The sequence below is a fragment of the Hyperolius riggenbachi genome, chromosome 4 (genome assembly GCF_040937935.1).
Source record: "Hyperolius riggenbachi isolate aHypRig1 chromosome 4, aHypRig1.pri, whole genome shotgun sequence".
In the NCBI taxonomy this organism is placed as follows: Eukaryota; Metazoa; Chordata; class Amphibia; order Anura; family Hyperoliidae; genus Hyperolius; species Hyperolius riggenbachi.
This window is the reverse complement of record NC_090649.1, coordinates 294,315,517-294,333,274: the sequence shown is the minus strand read 5'-3', so window position 1 is coordinate 294,333,274 and position 17,758 is coordinate 294,315,517. Positions and strand designations below refer to the sequence as shown.

Genomic DNA, 17,758 nt, shown 5'->3' with positions numbered 1-17,758 from the left:
GAAAGACACTACCTGGGTCACAACCTTGTGCCTGTTGCACTGCACCTGTAGTCCTGCACCTGTGCCTTTGATTCCTCTTGTTCCTTACTTTGTTGTTCCTAATCACTTGCACAAGACCCTTGGAGCCATGGGTGAAGGACACCTTCACTGGTCGGTGCGAGGCCTAGCCTTTTCACTGACCTGTGTCCTTCATCCATGGCTCAGAGGGTCATGTGCCAGTGGTTAGGTTTTTAAAGCACTTCAATTTTAGGGCCTGGTGTCCCCGAAAGACACTACCTGGGTCACAACCTTGTGCCTGTTGCACTGCACCTGTAGTCCTGCACCTGTGCCTTTGATTCCTCTTGTTCCTTACTTTGTTGTTCCTAATCACTTGCACAAGACCCTTGGAGCCATGGGTGAAGGACACCTTCACTGGTCGGTGAGAGGCCTAGCCTTTTCACTGACCTGTGTCCTTCATCCATGGCTCAGAGGGTCATGTGCCAGTGGTTAGGTTTTTGAAGCACTTCAATTTATTAGGGCCTGGTGTCCCCGAAAGACACTACCTGGGTCACAACCTTGTGCCTGTTGCACTGCACCTGTAGTCCTGCTCCTCTGCCATCGGTTCCTCTTGCTCCTCACTTTGTTCTTGTTCCTAATCACTTGCACAAGACCCTTGAAACCATGGATGAAGGACACCTACACTGGTCGGTGAGAGGCCTAGCCTTTTCACTGACCTGTGTCCTTCATCCATGGCTCAGAGGGTCATGTGCCAGTGGTTAGGTTTTTAAAGCACTTCAATTTATTAGGGCCTGGTGTCCCCGAAAGACACTACCTGGGTCACAACCTTGTGCCTGTTGCACTGCACCTGTAGTCCTGCTCCTCTGCCATCGGTTCCTCTTGCTCCTCACTTTGTTCTTGTTCCTAATCACTTGCACAAGACCCTTGAAACCATGGATGAAGGACAACTACACTGGTCGGTGAGAGGCCTAGCCTTTTCACTGACCTGTGTCCTTCATCCATGGCTCAGAGGGTCATGTGCCAGTGGTTAGGTTTTTGAAGCACTTCAATTTATTAGGGCCTGGTGTCCCCGAAAGACACTACCTGGGTCACAACCTTGTGCCTGTTGCACTGCACCTGTAGTCATGCACCTCTGCCATCGGTTCCTCTTGCTCCTCACTTTGTTCTTGTTCCTAACCACTTGCACAAGACCCTTTGAACCATGGATGAAGGACACCTTGACTGGTCGGTGAGAGGCCTAGCCTTTTCACTGACCTGTGCCCTTCATCCATGGCTCAGAGGGTCCTGTGCCAGTGGTTAGGTTTTAGAAGCACTAATAATTTAGGGCCTGGTGTCCCCGAAAGACACTACCTGTAGTCCTGCTCCTCTGCCATCGGTTCCTCTTGCTCCTCACTTTGTTCTTGTTCCTAATCACTTGCACAAGACCCTTGAAACCATGGATGAAGGACACCTACACTGGTCGGTGAGAGGCCTAGCCTTTTCACTGACCTGTGTCCTTCATCCATGGCTCAGAGGGTCCTGTGCCAGTGGTTAGGTTTTAGAAGCACTAATAATTTAGGGCCTGGTGTCCCCGAAAGACACTACCTGTAGTCCTGCTCCTCTGCCATCGGTTCCTCTTGCTCCTCACTTTGTTCTTGTTCCTAATCACTTGCACAAGACCCTTGAAACCATGGATGAAGGACACCTACACTGGTCGGTGAGAGGCCTAGCCTTTTCACTGACCTGTGTCCTTCATCCATGGCTCAGAGGGTCATGTGCCAGTGGTTAGGTTTTTGAAGCACTTCAATTTATTAGGGCCTGGTGTCCCCGAAAGACACTACCTGGGTCACAACCTTGTGCCTGTTGCACTGCACCTGTAGTCATGCACCTCTGCCATCGGTTCCTCTTGCTCCTCACTTTGTTCTTGTTCCTAACCACTTGCACAAGACCCTTGGAGCCATGGATGAAGGACACCTTGACTGGTCGGTGAGAGGCCTAGCCTTTTCACTGACCTGTGTCCTTCATCCATGGCTCAGAGGGTCCTGTGCCAGTGGTTAGGTTTTTGAAGCACTTTAATATTAGGGACTGGTGTCCCCGAAAGACACTTGGGCAGCTATGCCCTGCAACTCTTCCAGCACAAAGTTGGTGGTTGGTGTTCCTTAAAACTGACCAGGCTATACCATAGATATGTTATTTTTTGTCTTCCATGTTGGAAGAATGTTTCCATGTTGGAAAGTGGTTGTTTTTGCAATAAAAAAATTTGTTTTTACATACCTCAGTGTGATGAGTAGTTGTTCTTGTGGTGTGACTGCTCTCCTGAACGTGGTATCCTTCTTCCTAAGGTCATCCTTCACCATCTCCAAAAGGGTATCAAACCTGTCAGGAGATGGAAAGGAAGAAGCTGTAAAGTATGTTGTGGGACAAGGTGTTGGGTGGAGGATGGGGAGGTGTGTTTACAGAGGTTTGGGAGTGTTGTGGAGGGTGGGGGTGTAGTGTATAGCTAGGTATACAGGGGTGTGGGGGTCAGGGTGGTGTGTTTAGCTAGGTATACAGGGATGAGGTGTTGTGGGGGTGAGGGTGGGGTGTTTAGGAATGGTGGGGGTTGGTGTATTTAGGCCTAGATACTTACAGGAGAATAGACATCCGAGTGTAGCTGTAGAACTTCTGTGGGTGTCGTCTGAGGTCCCGGTAGAGGGCCTGGAACTCTCCCTTCCTCTGCCTCCTGGCTAGTAGAGGGTGCACCCACCATCTCCTGCGAGGAGCACGCCTTCTCCCCACATAGTAGTAGGTAAACAACAGGAAGGAGAGAATTCCCAGGTAATAAGCGTAAAAAATTACTGGATCCATGGTCCCAACTGCTGTCTCTGTATCCAAGGATGGTCTCCACACGTCCAGCTGTCTCCAACAATGACCCCAGAGCTTCTGCTGACCTCCCAGAACCCCAGGTATTTATACAGGTTGTTATCTCTTTAAGAATCCGGATCCGGACCGCAACCGTGTTCATACCGCACGGAAACCGTATGCAACCGGACCGGATCCGGACAGGAACCGTACGGTTCAGGTCCGATCCGGCTCCGGTGCGGTCCGGACATCCGGTGCGGTTTTTGCAAAACCGCAAGTGTGAACGGGGCCTAAGTGATGCTGTCATTTGTTCCATCTCTTTGGTCCATTCTATCTTATGTTTAACATCTGTTAAGTTAGGCGGAGCGATATGTTTCCAAGAGGAAGCAATTGACAGACGTGTAGCTGTGAGGATATGCGTGATTAATCGTATCGTTTGTTTGGGAGTATCAGGAGGGGGTTTACCAAGAACCATATAAAGGGGGTCAAAAGGAATTGATATTCCAGTTTTTTGTTGAATAAGGCGTTGAACTTCAGCCCATAATGGGGAAATCTTCGGGCAGAACCAGAAGATGTGTTCTAAGCTCCCCTTTTCATTACAGCCTCTCCAGCACATATGGGAGGAATTCGGATATATCTTGGAGAGCCTAGCTGGGGTGAGATACTACAGGAACATGACTTTGTATATATTTTGCTACGGATACGTTTTTAAAACAAGTGTGAACCTACTCTTAACATAACACTTGCAGACAGCACACCAGGATTTATGCAATAAACATACCGAGTTCTGCAAATTCTGTAACTTACTTTATACATGGCTTACGTAACAGGCAACATAAGTAATGCATGTACATAGCTCACTGCATGAATAGTGTAATTCTTGGTAAACGAGACGTCTGTACGTGTAAAGTTTACCATTCTTTTGTAAACATAGCCCAATGTGCCTTGTACTTTGCAAAATACAATTATCTTTAAAGGTAATATCCAGGCAGCCAAAAAAAGGACATTCAATTACCCGTGGGCTGGGCCTTCCTCCAGCCCCTTGCAGCCGACATATCTCTCGCCACAGCTCCGCTCTCCGTCACTGGCTCCCGGTCCCTGACGGTGTAGAGGTCGACCTCGCTAGGTCTATTGCGCCTGTGGGAGCGCCGCTGTCAATCACCTGCACGTGGTGTGGAGTGTACTGCGCAGGTGCAGTAGTTCTGCACAGCAGACTCCACACCAGTAAGTACATGTCCTTTTTTGGGGTGGCTGCCTGGACATTCCCTTTAAGGGAGCCCAAGGTGAGAGGGATATGGAGGCTGACATATTTATTTCTTCTTAAATAATGCAAACTGCCTGGCTGTCCTGCTGATCTTCTGCATCTAATGCCTGGTGCACACAGAGATTTTCTGGCAGATTTACTGCGTCCTAGTGCACACCAGAGCGGTTCTGCTGCGGTTTGCGATCCGCTTGCGGGTGCGGATCCGCTAGGGTAATGTATTTCAATGGGCTGGTGCACACCAGAGCGGGAGGCGTTTTGCAGAAACGCATACTCCCGGGCTGCTGCAGATTTTGGATTGCGGATGCGTTTCTGCCTCAATGTTAAGTATAGGAAAAACGCAAACCGCTCTGAAAAACGGAACTTCAGAGCGGTTTGCCAGGCGTTTTTTGTTACAGTAGCTGTTCAGTAACAGCTTTACTGTAACAATACATGAAATCTACTACACCAAAAATGCTTCACAAAACCGCAAAATGCTGGGTGAAACGCTACAGAAAAATAAGAAAAAGAGTTTCAAAATCTGCTAGCATTTTGCGGATCTGCTAGCGGTTTTTGGTGTGCACCAGGCCTGCCAGATGAATTATTTGCAACGTGTCTGATCTGATTTCCGATCAATTTTCCATTCATTTCTATGAAAAAATCGATCGGAAATCAGATCGGACATGTGGGAAATAATCGATCTGGTAGTAAAACTGGCAGAAAATCTTGTCGTATGTACCAGGCATAATACTTTAATGTGAACCTCCGGACTAAAAATCTACTCAGCAGAATTGAAAAGGCTTGGTGTTTCTTTAATAGTTTCACAGCATCAGAACTTTTTTTTACTTACCAAAGCATCATTTTTAGCTGCATTTTTACCTAAGCTCCACCCATCAAAGAAAAAAAGCCCGGGCTTTTTTCCCCTGATGCTGTGCAGAGCATGATGGGATTTCCTATGTTGTTGTTGACGTTGCTTAGCAACTGGGAGAGGTGCTCAGCACACAGGACAGTTGGAACTGTGTCTCATGCTCCCTGTCACCTCCTTTCAACCAAAAAGATGGCTGCCATCATGAAATCAAACATTTGCCTGTTCTTTTAAAACAGGGAGGGTAAGAGATTATATTATCTATCTATTTTAATTAACATAACTAATGTAACTTAATGACAGTATGTGTGTTTAGGCTGGAGTTCCTCTTTAAGCCATAGTCCATAAACAAGCATGCAGATCAGGGCCCATATGCAATTCACCTTTTCACCTGAGTTTTCTCCTAGGTGATAATTTTAAACTTGTTAATAAAATGCATTTTAAGCCACCAGCAAGCAAGAAAATACTCAAAATAATCTTAACCACTTCAGGACCACAGTCTTTTCGCCCCTTAAGGACCAGAGCCTTTTTCTCCATTCAGACCACTGCAGCTTTCACGGTTTATTGCTCGGTCATACAACCTACCACCTAAATGAATTTTACCTCCTTTTCTTGTCACTAATACAGCTTTCTTTTGCTGCTATTTGATTGCTGCTGCGAGTTTTAGTTTTTATTATATTCATCAAAAAATACATGAATTTTGGCAAAAAAATGACTTTTTTAATTTGCTGTGCTGACATTTTTCAAATAAAGTAAAATTTCCTATACATTTGAGCGCGAAAGTTATTCTGCTACATGTCTTTGATAAAAAAAAAAACATTCAGTGTATATTTATTGGATTGGGTAAAAGTTATAGCGTTTACAAACTATGGTGCCAAAAGTGAATTTTCCCATTTTCAAGCATCTCTGACTGTTCTGCGCACCTGTCAGGTTTCATGAGGGGCTAAAATTCCAGGATAGTACAAATCCCCCCCAAATGACCCCATTTTGGAAAGAAGACATCCCAAAGTATTCACTGAGAGGCATGGTGAGTTCATAGAAGATTTTATTTTTTGTCACAAGTTAGCGGAAAATGACACTTTCTGACAAAAAAAAGAAAAAAAAAAAGTTTCCATTTCTTCTAACTTGCGACAAAAAAAAATGAAATCTGCCACGGACTCACTATGCTCCTCTCTGAATACCTTGAAGTGTCTACTTTCCAAAATGGGGTCATTTGTGGGGTGTGTTCACTGTCCTGGCATTTTGGGGGGTGCCTAATTGTAAGCACCCCTGTAAAGCCTAAAGATGCTCATTGGACTTTTGGCCCCTTAGCGCAGTTAGGCTGCAAAAAAGTGCCACACATGTGGTATTGCCGTACTCAGGAGAAGTAGTATAATGTGTTTTGGGGTGTATTTTTACACATACCCATGCTGGGTGGGAGAAATATCTCCGTAAATGACAATTGTTTTATTTTGTTTACACACAATTGTCCTTTTACAGAGATATTTCTCCCACCCAGCATGGGTATGTGTAAAAATACACCCCAAAACACAATATACTACTTCTTCTGAGTACGTGTGTGACACTTTTTTGCAACCTAGGTGCGCTAAGGGGCCTAACGTCCTATTCACAGGTCATTTTGAGGCATTTGGATTCTAGACTACTGCTCACGGTTTAGGGCCCCTAAAATGCCAGGGCAGTATAGGAACCCCACAAGTGACCCCATTTTAGAAAGAAGACACCCCAAGGTATTCTGTTAGGAGTATGGTGAGTTCATAGAAGATTTTTTTTTTGTCACAAGTTAGCGGAAAATGACACTTTGTGAAAAAAAAACCAATACAGATCAATTTCCGCTAACTTGTGACAAAAAATAAAATCTTCTATGAACTCATCATACACCTAACAGAACACCTTGGGGTGTCTTCTTTCTAAAATGGGGTCACTTGTGGGGTTTCTATACTGCCCTGGCATTTTAGGGGCCCTAAACCGTATGGAGTAGTCTTGAACCCAAATGTCTCAAAATGACCTGTGAAATCCTAAAGGTACTCTTTGGACTTTGGGCCCCTTAGCACAGTTAGGCTGCAAAAAAGTGTCACACATGTGGTATCGCCGTACTCAGAAGAAGTAGTATAATGTGTTTTGTGGTGTATTTTTACATATAACCATGCTGGGTGGGAGAAATATCTCTGTAAATGACACATTTTTGATTTTTTTTACACACAATTGTCCATTTACAGAGAGATTTCTCCCACCCAGCATGGGTATGTGTAAAAATACACCACAAAACACATTATACTACTTCTCCTGAGTATGGCGATACCACATGTGTGACACTTTTTTGCAGCCTAGGTGCGCTAAGGGGCCCAACGTCCTATTCACAGGTCATTTTGAGGCATTTGTTTTCTAGACTACTCCTCACGGTTTAGGGCCCCTAAAATGCCAGGGCAGTATAGGAACCCCACAAGTGACCCCATTTTAGAAAGAAGACACCCCAAGGTATTCCGTTAGGGGTATGGTGAGTTCATAGAAGATTTTATTTTTTGTCACAAGTTACTGAAAAATGACACTAAATCTAATTTCCGCTAACTTTTGACAAAAAATAAAATCTTCTATGAACTCATCATACACCTAACAGAATACCTTGGGGTGTCTTCTTTCTAAAATGGGGTCACTTGTGGGGTTCCTATACTGCCCTGGCATTTTACGGGCCCAAAACTGTGAGTAGTCTGGAAACCAAATTTCTCAAAATGACTGATCAGGGGTATAAGCATCTGCAAATTTTGATGACAGGTGGTCTATGAGGGGGCAAATTTTGTGGAACCGGTCATAAGCAGGGTGGCCTCTTAGATGACAGGATGTTTTGGGCCTGATCTGATGGATAGGAGTGCTAGGGGGGTGACAGGAGGTGATTGATGGGTGTCTCAGGGGGCGGTTAGAGGGGAAAATAGATGCAATCAATGCACTGGGGAGGTGATCGGAAGGGGGTCTGAGGGGGACCTGAGGGTTTGGCCGAGTGATCAGGAGCCCACACGGGGCAAATTAGGGCCTGATCTGATGGGTAGGTGTGCTAGGGGGTGACAGGAGGTGATTGATGGGTGTCTCAAGGTGTGATTAGAGGGGGGAAATAGATGCAAGCAATGCACTAGCGAGGTGATCAGGGCTGGGGTCTGAGGACGTTCTGAGGTGTGGGCGGGTGATTGGGTGCCCGCAAGGGGCAGATTAGGGTCTAATCTGATGGGTAACCGTGACAGGTGGTGATAGGGGGTGATTGATGGGTAATTAGTGGGTGTTTAGAGGAGAGAAGAGATGTAAACACTGCACTTGGGAGGTGATCTGATGTCGGATCTGTGGGCGATCTATTGGTGTGGGTGGGTGATCTGATTGCCCGCAAGGGGCAAGTTAGGGGCTGATTGATGGGTGGCAGTGACAGGGGGTGATTGATGGGTGGCTTTGACAGGGGGTGATTGATAGGTGATTGACAGGTGATCAGTGGGTTATTACAGGGAATAACAGATGTAAATATTGCACTGGCGAATTGATAAGGGGGGGTCTGAGGGCAATCTGAGTGTGTGGGCGGGTGATTGGGTGCCCGCAAGGGGCAGATTAGGGTCTAATCTGATGGGTAACAGTGACAGGTGGTGATAGGGGGTGATTGATGGGTAATTAGTGGGTGTTTAGAGGAGAGAAGAGATGTAAACACTGCACTTGGGAGGTGATCTGATGTCGGATCTGCGGGCGATCTATTGGTGTGGGTGGGTGATCAGATTGCCCGCAAGGGGCAGGTTAGGGGCTGATTGATGGGTGGCAGTGACAGGGGGTGATTGATGGGTGGCAGTGACAGGGGGTGATTGATAGGTGATTGACAGGTGATCAGTGGGTTATTACAGGGAATAACAGATGTAAATATTGCACTGGCGAATTGATAAAGGGGGGTCTGAGGGCAATCTGAGCGTGTGGGCGGGTGATTGGGTGCCCGCAAGGGGTAGATTAGGGTCTAATCTGATGGGTAACAGTGACAGGTGGTGATAGGGGGTGATTGATAGGTGATTGATGGGTAATTAGTGGGTGTTTAGAGGAGAGAAGAGATGTAAACACTGCACTTGGGAGGTGATCTGATGTCGGATCTGCGGGCGATCTATTGGTGTGGGTGGGTGATCAGATTGCCCGCAAGGGGCAGGTTAGGGGCTGATTGATGGGTGGCAGTGACAGGGGGTGATTGATGGGTGGCAGTGACAGGGGGTGATTGATGGGTGGCAGTGACAGGGGGTGATTGATAGGTGATTGACAGGTGATCAGTGGGTTATTACAGGGAATAACAGATGTAAATATTGCACTGGCGAATTGATAAAGGGGGGGTCTGAGGGCAATCTGAGCGTGTGGGCGGGTGATTGGGTGCCCGCAAGGGGTAGATTAGGGTCTAATCTGATGGGTAACAGTGACAGGTGGTGATAGGGGGTGATTGATAGGTGATTGATGGGTAATTAGTGGGTGTTTAGAGGAGAGAATAGATGTAAACAATGGATTTGGGAGGTGATCTGATGTCGGATCTGCGGGCGATCTATTGGTGTGGGTGGGTGATCAGATTGCCCGCAAGGGGCAGGTTAGGGGCTGATTGATGGGTAGCAGTGACAGGGGGTGATTGACTGGTGATTGACGGGTGATTGACAGGTGATTGACAGGTGATCAGGGGGGATAGATGCATACAGTACACGGGGGGGGGGGGTCTGGGGGGGGGCTGGGGAGAATCTGAGGGGTGGGGGGTGATCAGGAGGGGGCAGTGGGCAGGGGGGGGGATAAAAAAAAAATAGCGTTGACAGATAGTGACAGGGAGTGATTGATGGGTGATTAGGGGGGTGACTGGGTGCAAACAGTGGTCTGGGGGGTGGGCAGGGGGGGGGTCTGAGGGGTGCTGTGGGCGATCAGGGGGCAGGGGGGGGGAAATCAGTGTGCTTGGGTGCAGACTAGGGTGGCTGCAGCCTGCCCTGGTGGTCCCTCGGACACTGGGACCACCAGGGCAGAAGGCAGCCAGTATAATAGGCTTTGTATACATTACAAAGCCTATTATACAATGTAAATGCGGTGATCCGGGTGGTAGTAACCCGCCGGCGCTTCCGAACGGCCGGCGGGTTACTACGAGCGGTGGGCGGAGCCAGTCCCCGGCGGCTGATCGCGTCACGAATGACGCGATCGCCGCATAGCCACTCCCGCAGCCGCCCCCGCCGATGGGCGTATTGGGGTCGTTTGGGCCCAGTCTTTGCCGCCGCCCATCGGCTGGGGGCGGTCGGCAAGTGGTTAATAGTACTTTCTCACCTACTTTTTGGTACTTTTTTTAGTTGAAAAGTGCTGGAAAGTTATTTTAAATTGAAGATGAAAAATTATCTCCTAGGAGAAAACTTAGGTGAAAAAGTGAATTGCATATGGGCCCAGATGTCTATGACAAATCTGACAAGATTAGCTGCGTGCTTGTATCAGGTGTGTGATTTAGACCCTACTGACTAGAAAGATCAGCAGGACTGCCAGGCAACTGGTATTGTTTAAAAGGAAATAAAAATGGCAGCTTCCATGGGTCTCACACCTCTGTTCCTTTTAACGTGCCTTAACTTTTCAGCACATCATAGGCCAAGTATATAATCTCACTCAATTCTGAGATTTGAATTCTGGGATTTCTTTAATAACCTCAAGTATGTAAATGTGGGTGTATGTAATAGTATTTACACAGGATGAAATGTAGGCTCTGTGATTTGTAAAGTTAGAAGCCTAGGTAATCCTCAAACAGGATATGCCAGACATAGAGTATACTGGAATTATTTGTTTAAGTGAGAATTTGTGCTGTAGTCGGCTTAAGTCCCAATTAGTGAGTTTATGCAGGAAATGATGCAGGGAGCAAAGTGCCTTTATAGCATCCAGGCCAGCACAAGATGGTTTCTGATTGGCTGCTGTGGGCACTGTTTTACTGACAATGCCAGCAAGTGTGTTGACAAAATAAAATGGGTCAAACCTAAAGCTGAAGTCATTACAATGGCTTGGGTACAGTAATAACAGAAGTGCCCTTCTGCCACCACATGACAAATGTCTTCAGGTTTTGTTCCACCACATTTATAGTGTTATGTAAAAGGCAAAAATGAATTGCTTTCAAGCTTTTTACTTTTCTTAAGAATGATAAAAAAACACAGAACCTTTTTTCTTTTTTTACCTGGTTATCACTTTGCACCAGTAGATGTTAGACAAGAGTTCAGCAGAAATCTTGTCTAATATAGATTGTACGCTCGCAAGGGCAGGGCTCTCTCACCCTTTTGTGTCTTGTTATTCATTTTGTATATTTCAATCTGTTATACATTTTATCCAGTATAAAACTTCAACTTTTAATTGTCTTCCTTATCTAAAAATGATTATCCCCTTTACAAGCCATAATCAATATGTTATTTTTCCACTAGGTGGTGCTGTAGACCAGTGTTTCTCAACTTTTTCGAGCCAAGTACCCCCTATCGCAATTCAGTTTGAGCCAAGTACCCCCTACCAAGTGCCGCGCGCACGTGTGCGTGTGTGTGTGTGTGTGTGTATACACCCCCCAGGTATTGGTGCCCCCAGTATAGATAGCGAGGTATAGGTGCCTGCTCCAGTATAGGTGCCCTCAGTATAGCTAGGTATAGGTGGCCCCAATATAGCTAGTTATAGGTGCCCCCAGTATAGCCAGGTATAGGTGTCCTCAGTATAGCTAGGCATGGGTGCCCCCAGTATAGCCAGCCATGGGTGCCCCCAGTATTGCTAGGTATGGGTGCCTCCAGTATAGCCAGGCATGTGTGCCTCCAGTATAGCTAGGTATAGGTGCCCCCAGTATAGGTGCCCTCAGTATAGCTAGGTATAGGTGGCCCCAGTATAGCTAGGTATAAGTGCCCCCCAGGATAGGTGGCTCCAGTATAGCTAGGAATAGGTGCCCTCAGTATAGCAAGGTATAGGTGCCCTCAGTATAGCAAGGTATAGGTGCCCTCAGTATAGCAAGGTATAGGTGGCCCCAGTATAGCTAGGTATAGGTTCCCCCAGGTGTAGGTGCCTTCAGTATAGCTAAGTATAGGTGGCCCAAGTATAGCTAGGTATAGGTGCCCCCAGTTCAGCTAGGTATGGGTGCCCCTAGTATAGCCAGGCATGGGTGCCTCCAGTATAGATATGTATAGGTGCCCCCAAGTACAGCTAGGTGTGGGTGCCCCCCAGTATAGTCAGGCATGGGTGCCCCAAGTATAGCCAGGAGGGGGACGCAGCGCATGAGGGGAGCGATGCCCACACATAGCGGCGGGGAGGGGGGTCCACTCCCTCCCTCCCTCACCTGGGCTCCCCCATCAGCGCTTTCCCCCCTCCGACACATTACAGCGGCATGGTGAAAGGAACGCAAACTTCTGCGTTCAACGCTGGAGGTCCGATCTTCTTTGAGCCTGACGCAACTTCCTGTTAAACAGGAAGCAGCGTCATCGCTAACAGAGAAGAATCTCTGGCGTGGAACGCGGAAGTCCACGTTCCTTTTACCATGCCGCCGGTGTTAATGTGTCGGAGGGGGAAAGCCCTGACGGGGGAGCCCAGGTGAGGGAGGGGGGAGTGAACCCCCTCCCTGCCGCTATGTGTGCGCATGCTCCCCCGTTTTGCACTGAGTCCCCCTCCTGGCTGCGTACCCCCGGCTGGGGTCTCGCGTACCCCCTGGGGTCCGCGAACCACGTGTTGAGAAACACTGCTGTAGACCACCCATATGGGACACGTACTCTTATGCGTCCTCTTGGACGCATTCGCTTACGTCTTTACGTGAAGCGGCGCGCTGCATGCCGCCACACTTTGAGACGCATTGGCATACGTGAGTGCGTCGGGTGGTGTGTTGGAGCGCAGTTGCGTTCCATTGCGGGCGGAACAGGAACTACGTGGAGCCAGGGAACCCGGTCGGGAGACGGCTACGTCACGACCGTTGCGACGCATGGTGGCACTGCGAAGGAGCGTATCCGCCTCACTATTCCCCTGATTGGATGCCCTGCGCACGGCAAATTGATACAGGTGAGCGTGGCTACACCTGGGCTGTGCAGCTTATGTTATTGGTTGATAACTTTATGGGTGGGCGGGTTGTACAGCCACGCCAGGTTTGAGGGGAGGTATCTGTGGTATAAAGCCTTGCTCTTCACAATTTTGGGGTGTTCGGTCTCGAGAAAGCCCTCATTGTGGGGCAAAACGGCCGTCGACTACACCTCCGCACCTCTATTCATCTGCAAAGTGCCTGATAAGTATCTTATACTCTCATATTTTTAAGCCGTTTGTTACTATTGTTTTTTTAAATAAGGAAGACAATTAAAAGTTGAAGTTTTATACTGGATGAGTTGCTTCTGGAATTGCTTTACTTCTCTTTGTATTACTGAATGGACTGGTTACTGATTCTGGATGCTGCACCATCATTAATGTATGTGGTTCACGGCTTTTATGTGTAGTGCACTTGCCACAGTCAATCCTCTCTGCCTTACTGAATGTTATACATTTTAGTTATCCTGTTACATTTGTCACTGTAATTACCAATTCTGTATGTTATACCAATGCTGTATTTGTTACCAGTGTCCAGATTTGATGTATACCATTGTCTGTGTTCTTATGTACCCCATGTTTGCTTTCTTACTTTGTACAGTGCCACAGAATAAGTTTGAGCTTTATAAATCAATAAGAATATTGATATCACTGCCACAGCTGCTAGCTTTGTACTTTCAGATGCTGTACAAAGATATGCAACAGTCACTCACATACCACTGACAACCCACTGACTCATCTATGACTCATAATACTTGCATCTGCAACCCAATCTGCAATTTCCCTGATTTTTCCCTGATCATCTTCATCCTTTCACAACAGGTATGTCTGATAATTTCCATCTTTGAATCTGAACTGCACTGAAATCTGCAACCACACGCTTAATCTCATCCTGCATTGCCTGTGTATGTCTGATAATTTCCATCTTTTGTATTTGATCACTTTTGCTTTCTTGATCTTCCTCTGCAATAGTGTTAGCACCTGAGTAACATTACAGACATTATTGTAATTGCTATTGAATTCTGGCATTGTTTGTTCACACTTTACTTCCTGGTGGCTGGCCTGGAATTTCCATCAAAGCCTGTATCACATACAGATCTGTTCGAACTTGCAGGAGACAAGCCCACCTCTATTAATTAGCATATTGTCTGCCAGCTGACCAGGCCTTCCTGATTAGCTCTGTGTATCTAAGGAGAGCTCATTCTTTTGTCGGTTCGCCGACAAATAGGTTCGCCTTCTAAGGGCAGCTTTCAAAGGGCGAAAAAAAAACGAATTTTCCAGAATTCACCAGTAATTCAGCAGAAATAAGCACCACATTAAAAAGAACCCGAGGTGTGTTTAAAGAATGTTATCTGCACACAGAGGCTGGATCTGCCTATACAGCCCAGCCTCTGTTGCTATCCCAAACCCCACTAAGGTCCCCCTGCACTCTGCAATCCCTCATAAATCACAGCCATGCTGTGAGGCTGTGTTTACATCTGTAGTGTCAGTCTCAGCTGCTCTCCCCGCCTCCTGCATAGCTCCGGTCCCTGCCCCCGTCCCTTCCCTCCAATCAGCAGGGAGGGAAGGGATGCAGGAGGGGACTGGAGTTCTGCAGGAGGCGGGGAGAGCAGCAGACTGACACTATACAGATAAACACAGCCAGCTCTCACAAGCTGTTTGTCAGCAGCGTGGCTGTGATTTATGAGGGTTTACAGAGTGCAGGGGGACCTTAGAGGGGTTTGGGATAGCAACAGAGGCTGGGCTGTATAGGCAGATCCAGCCTCTGTATGCAGATAATATTCTTCAAACCCACCTCGGGTTCTCTTTAAGGTAACATTATCTTTGTTGTGATTTACTTGTATTGCTGAACACTATTGCTGTCTAACTAGATCATCTCTGCCTTTGAATCTGAACTGCACCGCCCACAAGCCACTCCATCAAATAAAAACAAACATGCATGATTGCAGGACCTCACCAGGGCTGCCCCTACTCTCTGGAACTCACTCCCTCCAGCCACCAGACTTGCCCCCACCTTTAATACCTTCACACAAGCTCTCAAGACTCACCCTTTCATGCTCGCATACCCCCCTACACCAGCACCATAATATGTTCTGTTAGACACCCTCTCAACAGATGTACCTACTGTCTCCACCCCCACCCTTTAGATTGTAAGCCTCTGGCAGGGCCCTCTCCCTTAGTGTTTCCAGCTTGATTATGCAATCTTACTGACAATCACCCCTTTTGTGGACTAGAACAATCTCTATTTTGACCTATGACACTGTATTATCAAATCATTTGCATAATCTTGTTTTGTTGTGAGTTTCCTGTATGTTCTACCTTGTATGTTACCCCTTTTATCTATTGTGCAGCGCTGCGTAATATGTTGGCGCTATATAAATACAATAAATAATAATAATAATAATACCAATCCTGACCATCAGTGGCGTAGCAATAGGGGTTGCAGAGGTAGCGACCGCATCAGGGCCCTTGGGTCAGAGGGGCCCCAAGAGGCACTCCCTCAAGCACAATATTAGTTCTCTATTGTAATCACTTGATAGATGCTTTAAATAGTAGTAATCATTAAACTGTTTCTTATTTCTGCACCTCTGACACTGTGGAAATCCTTCGCAGGTTTTGGTGTGCCTTATCAATTGTTATGTATAGAGTGCTTGGAGGGCCCCATGTAAAACTTGTACTGAGGCCCACAGCTCCTTAGCTACGCCACTGCTGACCATGGTCCCCTGATGCTCTCTTTGGATTGATTGGGCAAAGAATGGATAGCTCCAATCCATATTCATTGGATATTAGTCTAAGATTTTCATTGATAATTATTGCCAGTTATGCATCAAACTATGTCCACTTTTTTTTTTTTTACAAAGGTTAGGCAACTACAGTGGTGTGAAAAACTATTTGCCCCCTTCCTGATTTCTTATTCTTTTGCATGTTTGTCACACTTAAATGTTTCTGCTCATCAAAAATCGTTAACTATTAGTCAAAGATAACATAATTGAACACAAAATGCAGTTTTAAATGACGGTTTTTATTATTTAGTGAGAAACAAAAACTCCAAATCTACATGGCCCTGTGTGAAAAAGTGATTGCCCCCCTTGTTAAAAAATAACTTAACTGTGGTTTATCACACCTGAGTTCAATTTCTGTAGTCTACCCCAGGCCTGATTACTGCCACACCTGTTTCAATCAAGAAATCACTTAAATAGGAGCTATCTGACACAGATAAGTAGACCAAAAGCACCTCAAAAGCTAGACATCACGCCAAGATCTAAAGAAATTCAGGAACAAATGAGAACAAAAGTAACTGAGATCTATCAGTCTGGTAAAGGTTGTTATAAAGCCATTTCTAAAGCTGTGGGACTTCAGCGAACCACAGTGAGAGCCATTATCCACAAATGGCAAAAACATGAACAGTGATGAACCTTCCCAGGAGTGGCCGGCCGACCAAAATTACCCCAAGAGCGCAGAGAAAACTCATCCGAGAGACCACAAAAGACCCCAGGACAACATCTAAAGAACTGCAGGCCTCACTTGCCTCAATTAAGGTCAGTGTTCACGACTGCACCATAAGAAATAGACTGGGCAAAAACGGCCTGCATGGAAGATATCCAAGGCGCAAACTACTTTTAAGCAAAAAGAACATTAAGGCTCGTCTCAATTTTGCTAAAAAAAAATCTCAATGATTGCCAAGACTTTTGGAAAAATACCTTGTGGACCGACGAGACAAAAGTTGAACTTTTTGGAAGGTGCGTGTCCCGTTACATCTGGCGTAGAAGTAACACAGCATTTCAGCAAAAGGACATCATACCAACAGTAAAATATGGTGGTGGTAGTGTGATGGTATGGGGTTGTTTTGCTGCTTCAGGACCTGGAAGGCTTGCTGTGATAGATGGAACCATGAATTCTACTGTCTACCAAAAAATCCTGAAGGAGAATGTCCGGCCATCTGTTCGTCAACTCAAGCTGAAGCGATCTTGGGTGCTGCAGCAGGACAATGACCCAAAACACACCAGCAAATCCACCTCTGAATGGCTGAAGAAAAACAAAATGAAGACTTTGGAGTGGCCTAGTCAAAGTCCTGACCAGAATCCTATTGAGATGTTGTGGCATGACCTTGAAAAGGGGGTTTATGTTAGAAAACCCTCAAATAAAGCTGAATTACAACAATTCTGCAAAGATGAGTGGGCCAAAATTCCTCCAAAGCGCTGTAAAAGACTTGTTGCAAGTTATCGCAAACGCTTGATTGTAGTTATTGCTGCTAAGGGTGGCCCAACCAGTTATTAGGTTCAGGGGGCAATTTCTTTTTCACACAGGGCCATGTAGGTTTTGAGTTTTTTTTCTCACTAAATAATAAAAACCATCATTTAAAACTGCATTTTGTGTTCAATTATGTTATCTTTGACTAATAGTTAACGGTTTTTGATGAGCAGAAACATTTAAGTGTGACAAACATGCAAAAGAATAAGAAATCAGGAAGGGGGCAAATAGTTTTTCACACGCACCACTGTATTTCTTTTGAGTTGGAGAATTTCAGTGGCTTTTTACTGTATGTTTGCCCAGGCAAGACTATTTTCTTAGACCTATCTCTGACTTTAGTTATATCATCTTACTTTGTACAGTGCCACGGATATGTTGGCGCTTTATAAATCAATAATAATAATATTCTGCTACTGTTATAAACTTGAGTATATTGCAAGGGTAGAACTTGTCTCAAATCGCGACAATACAAGGTTTATGTGCAACCCTCGAACAAGTATGAAGGAGGCACTCAACAGGTGGTAATTAAACTTGCATTTAATATAAGTAGCTTAACACGA

General features: G+C 46.1%; 1 protein-coding gene across 3 annotated transcripts in view; it reads right to left on the bottom strand.

The window, feature by feature from the left end:
* NCOA7 (nuclear receptor coactivator 7) overlaps nt 1-17,758 on the bottom strand; it is a 218,999-nt gene that overhangs the window by 91,212 nt on the left and 110,029 nt on the right. The window lies entirely within an intron of this gene.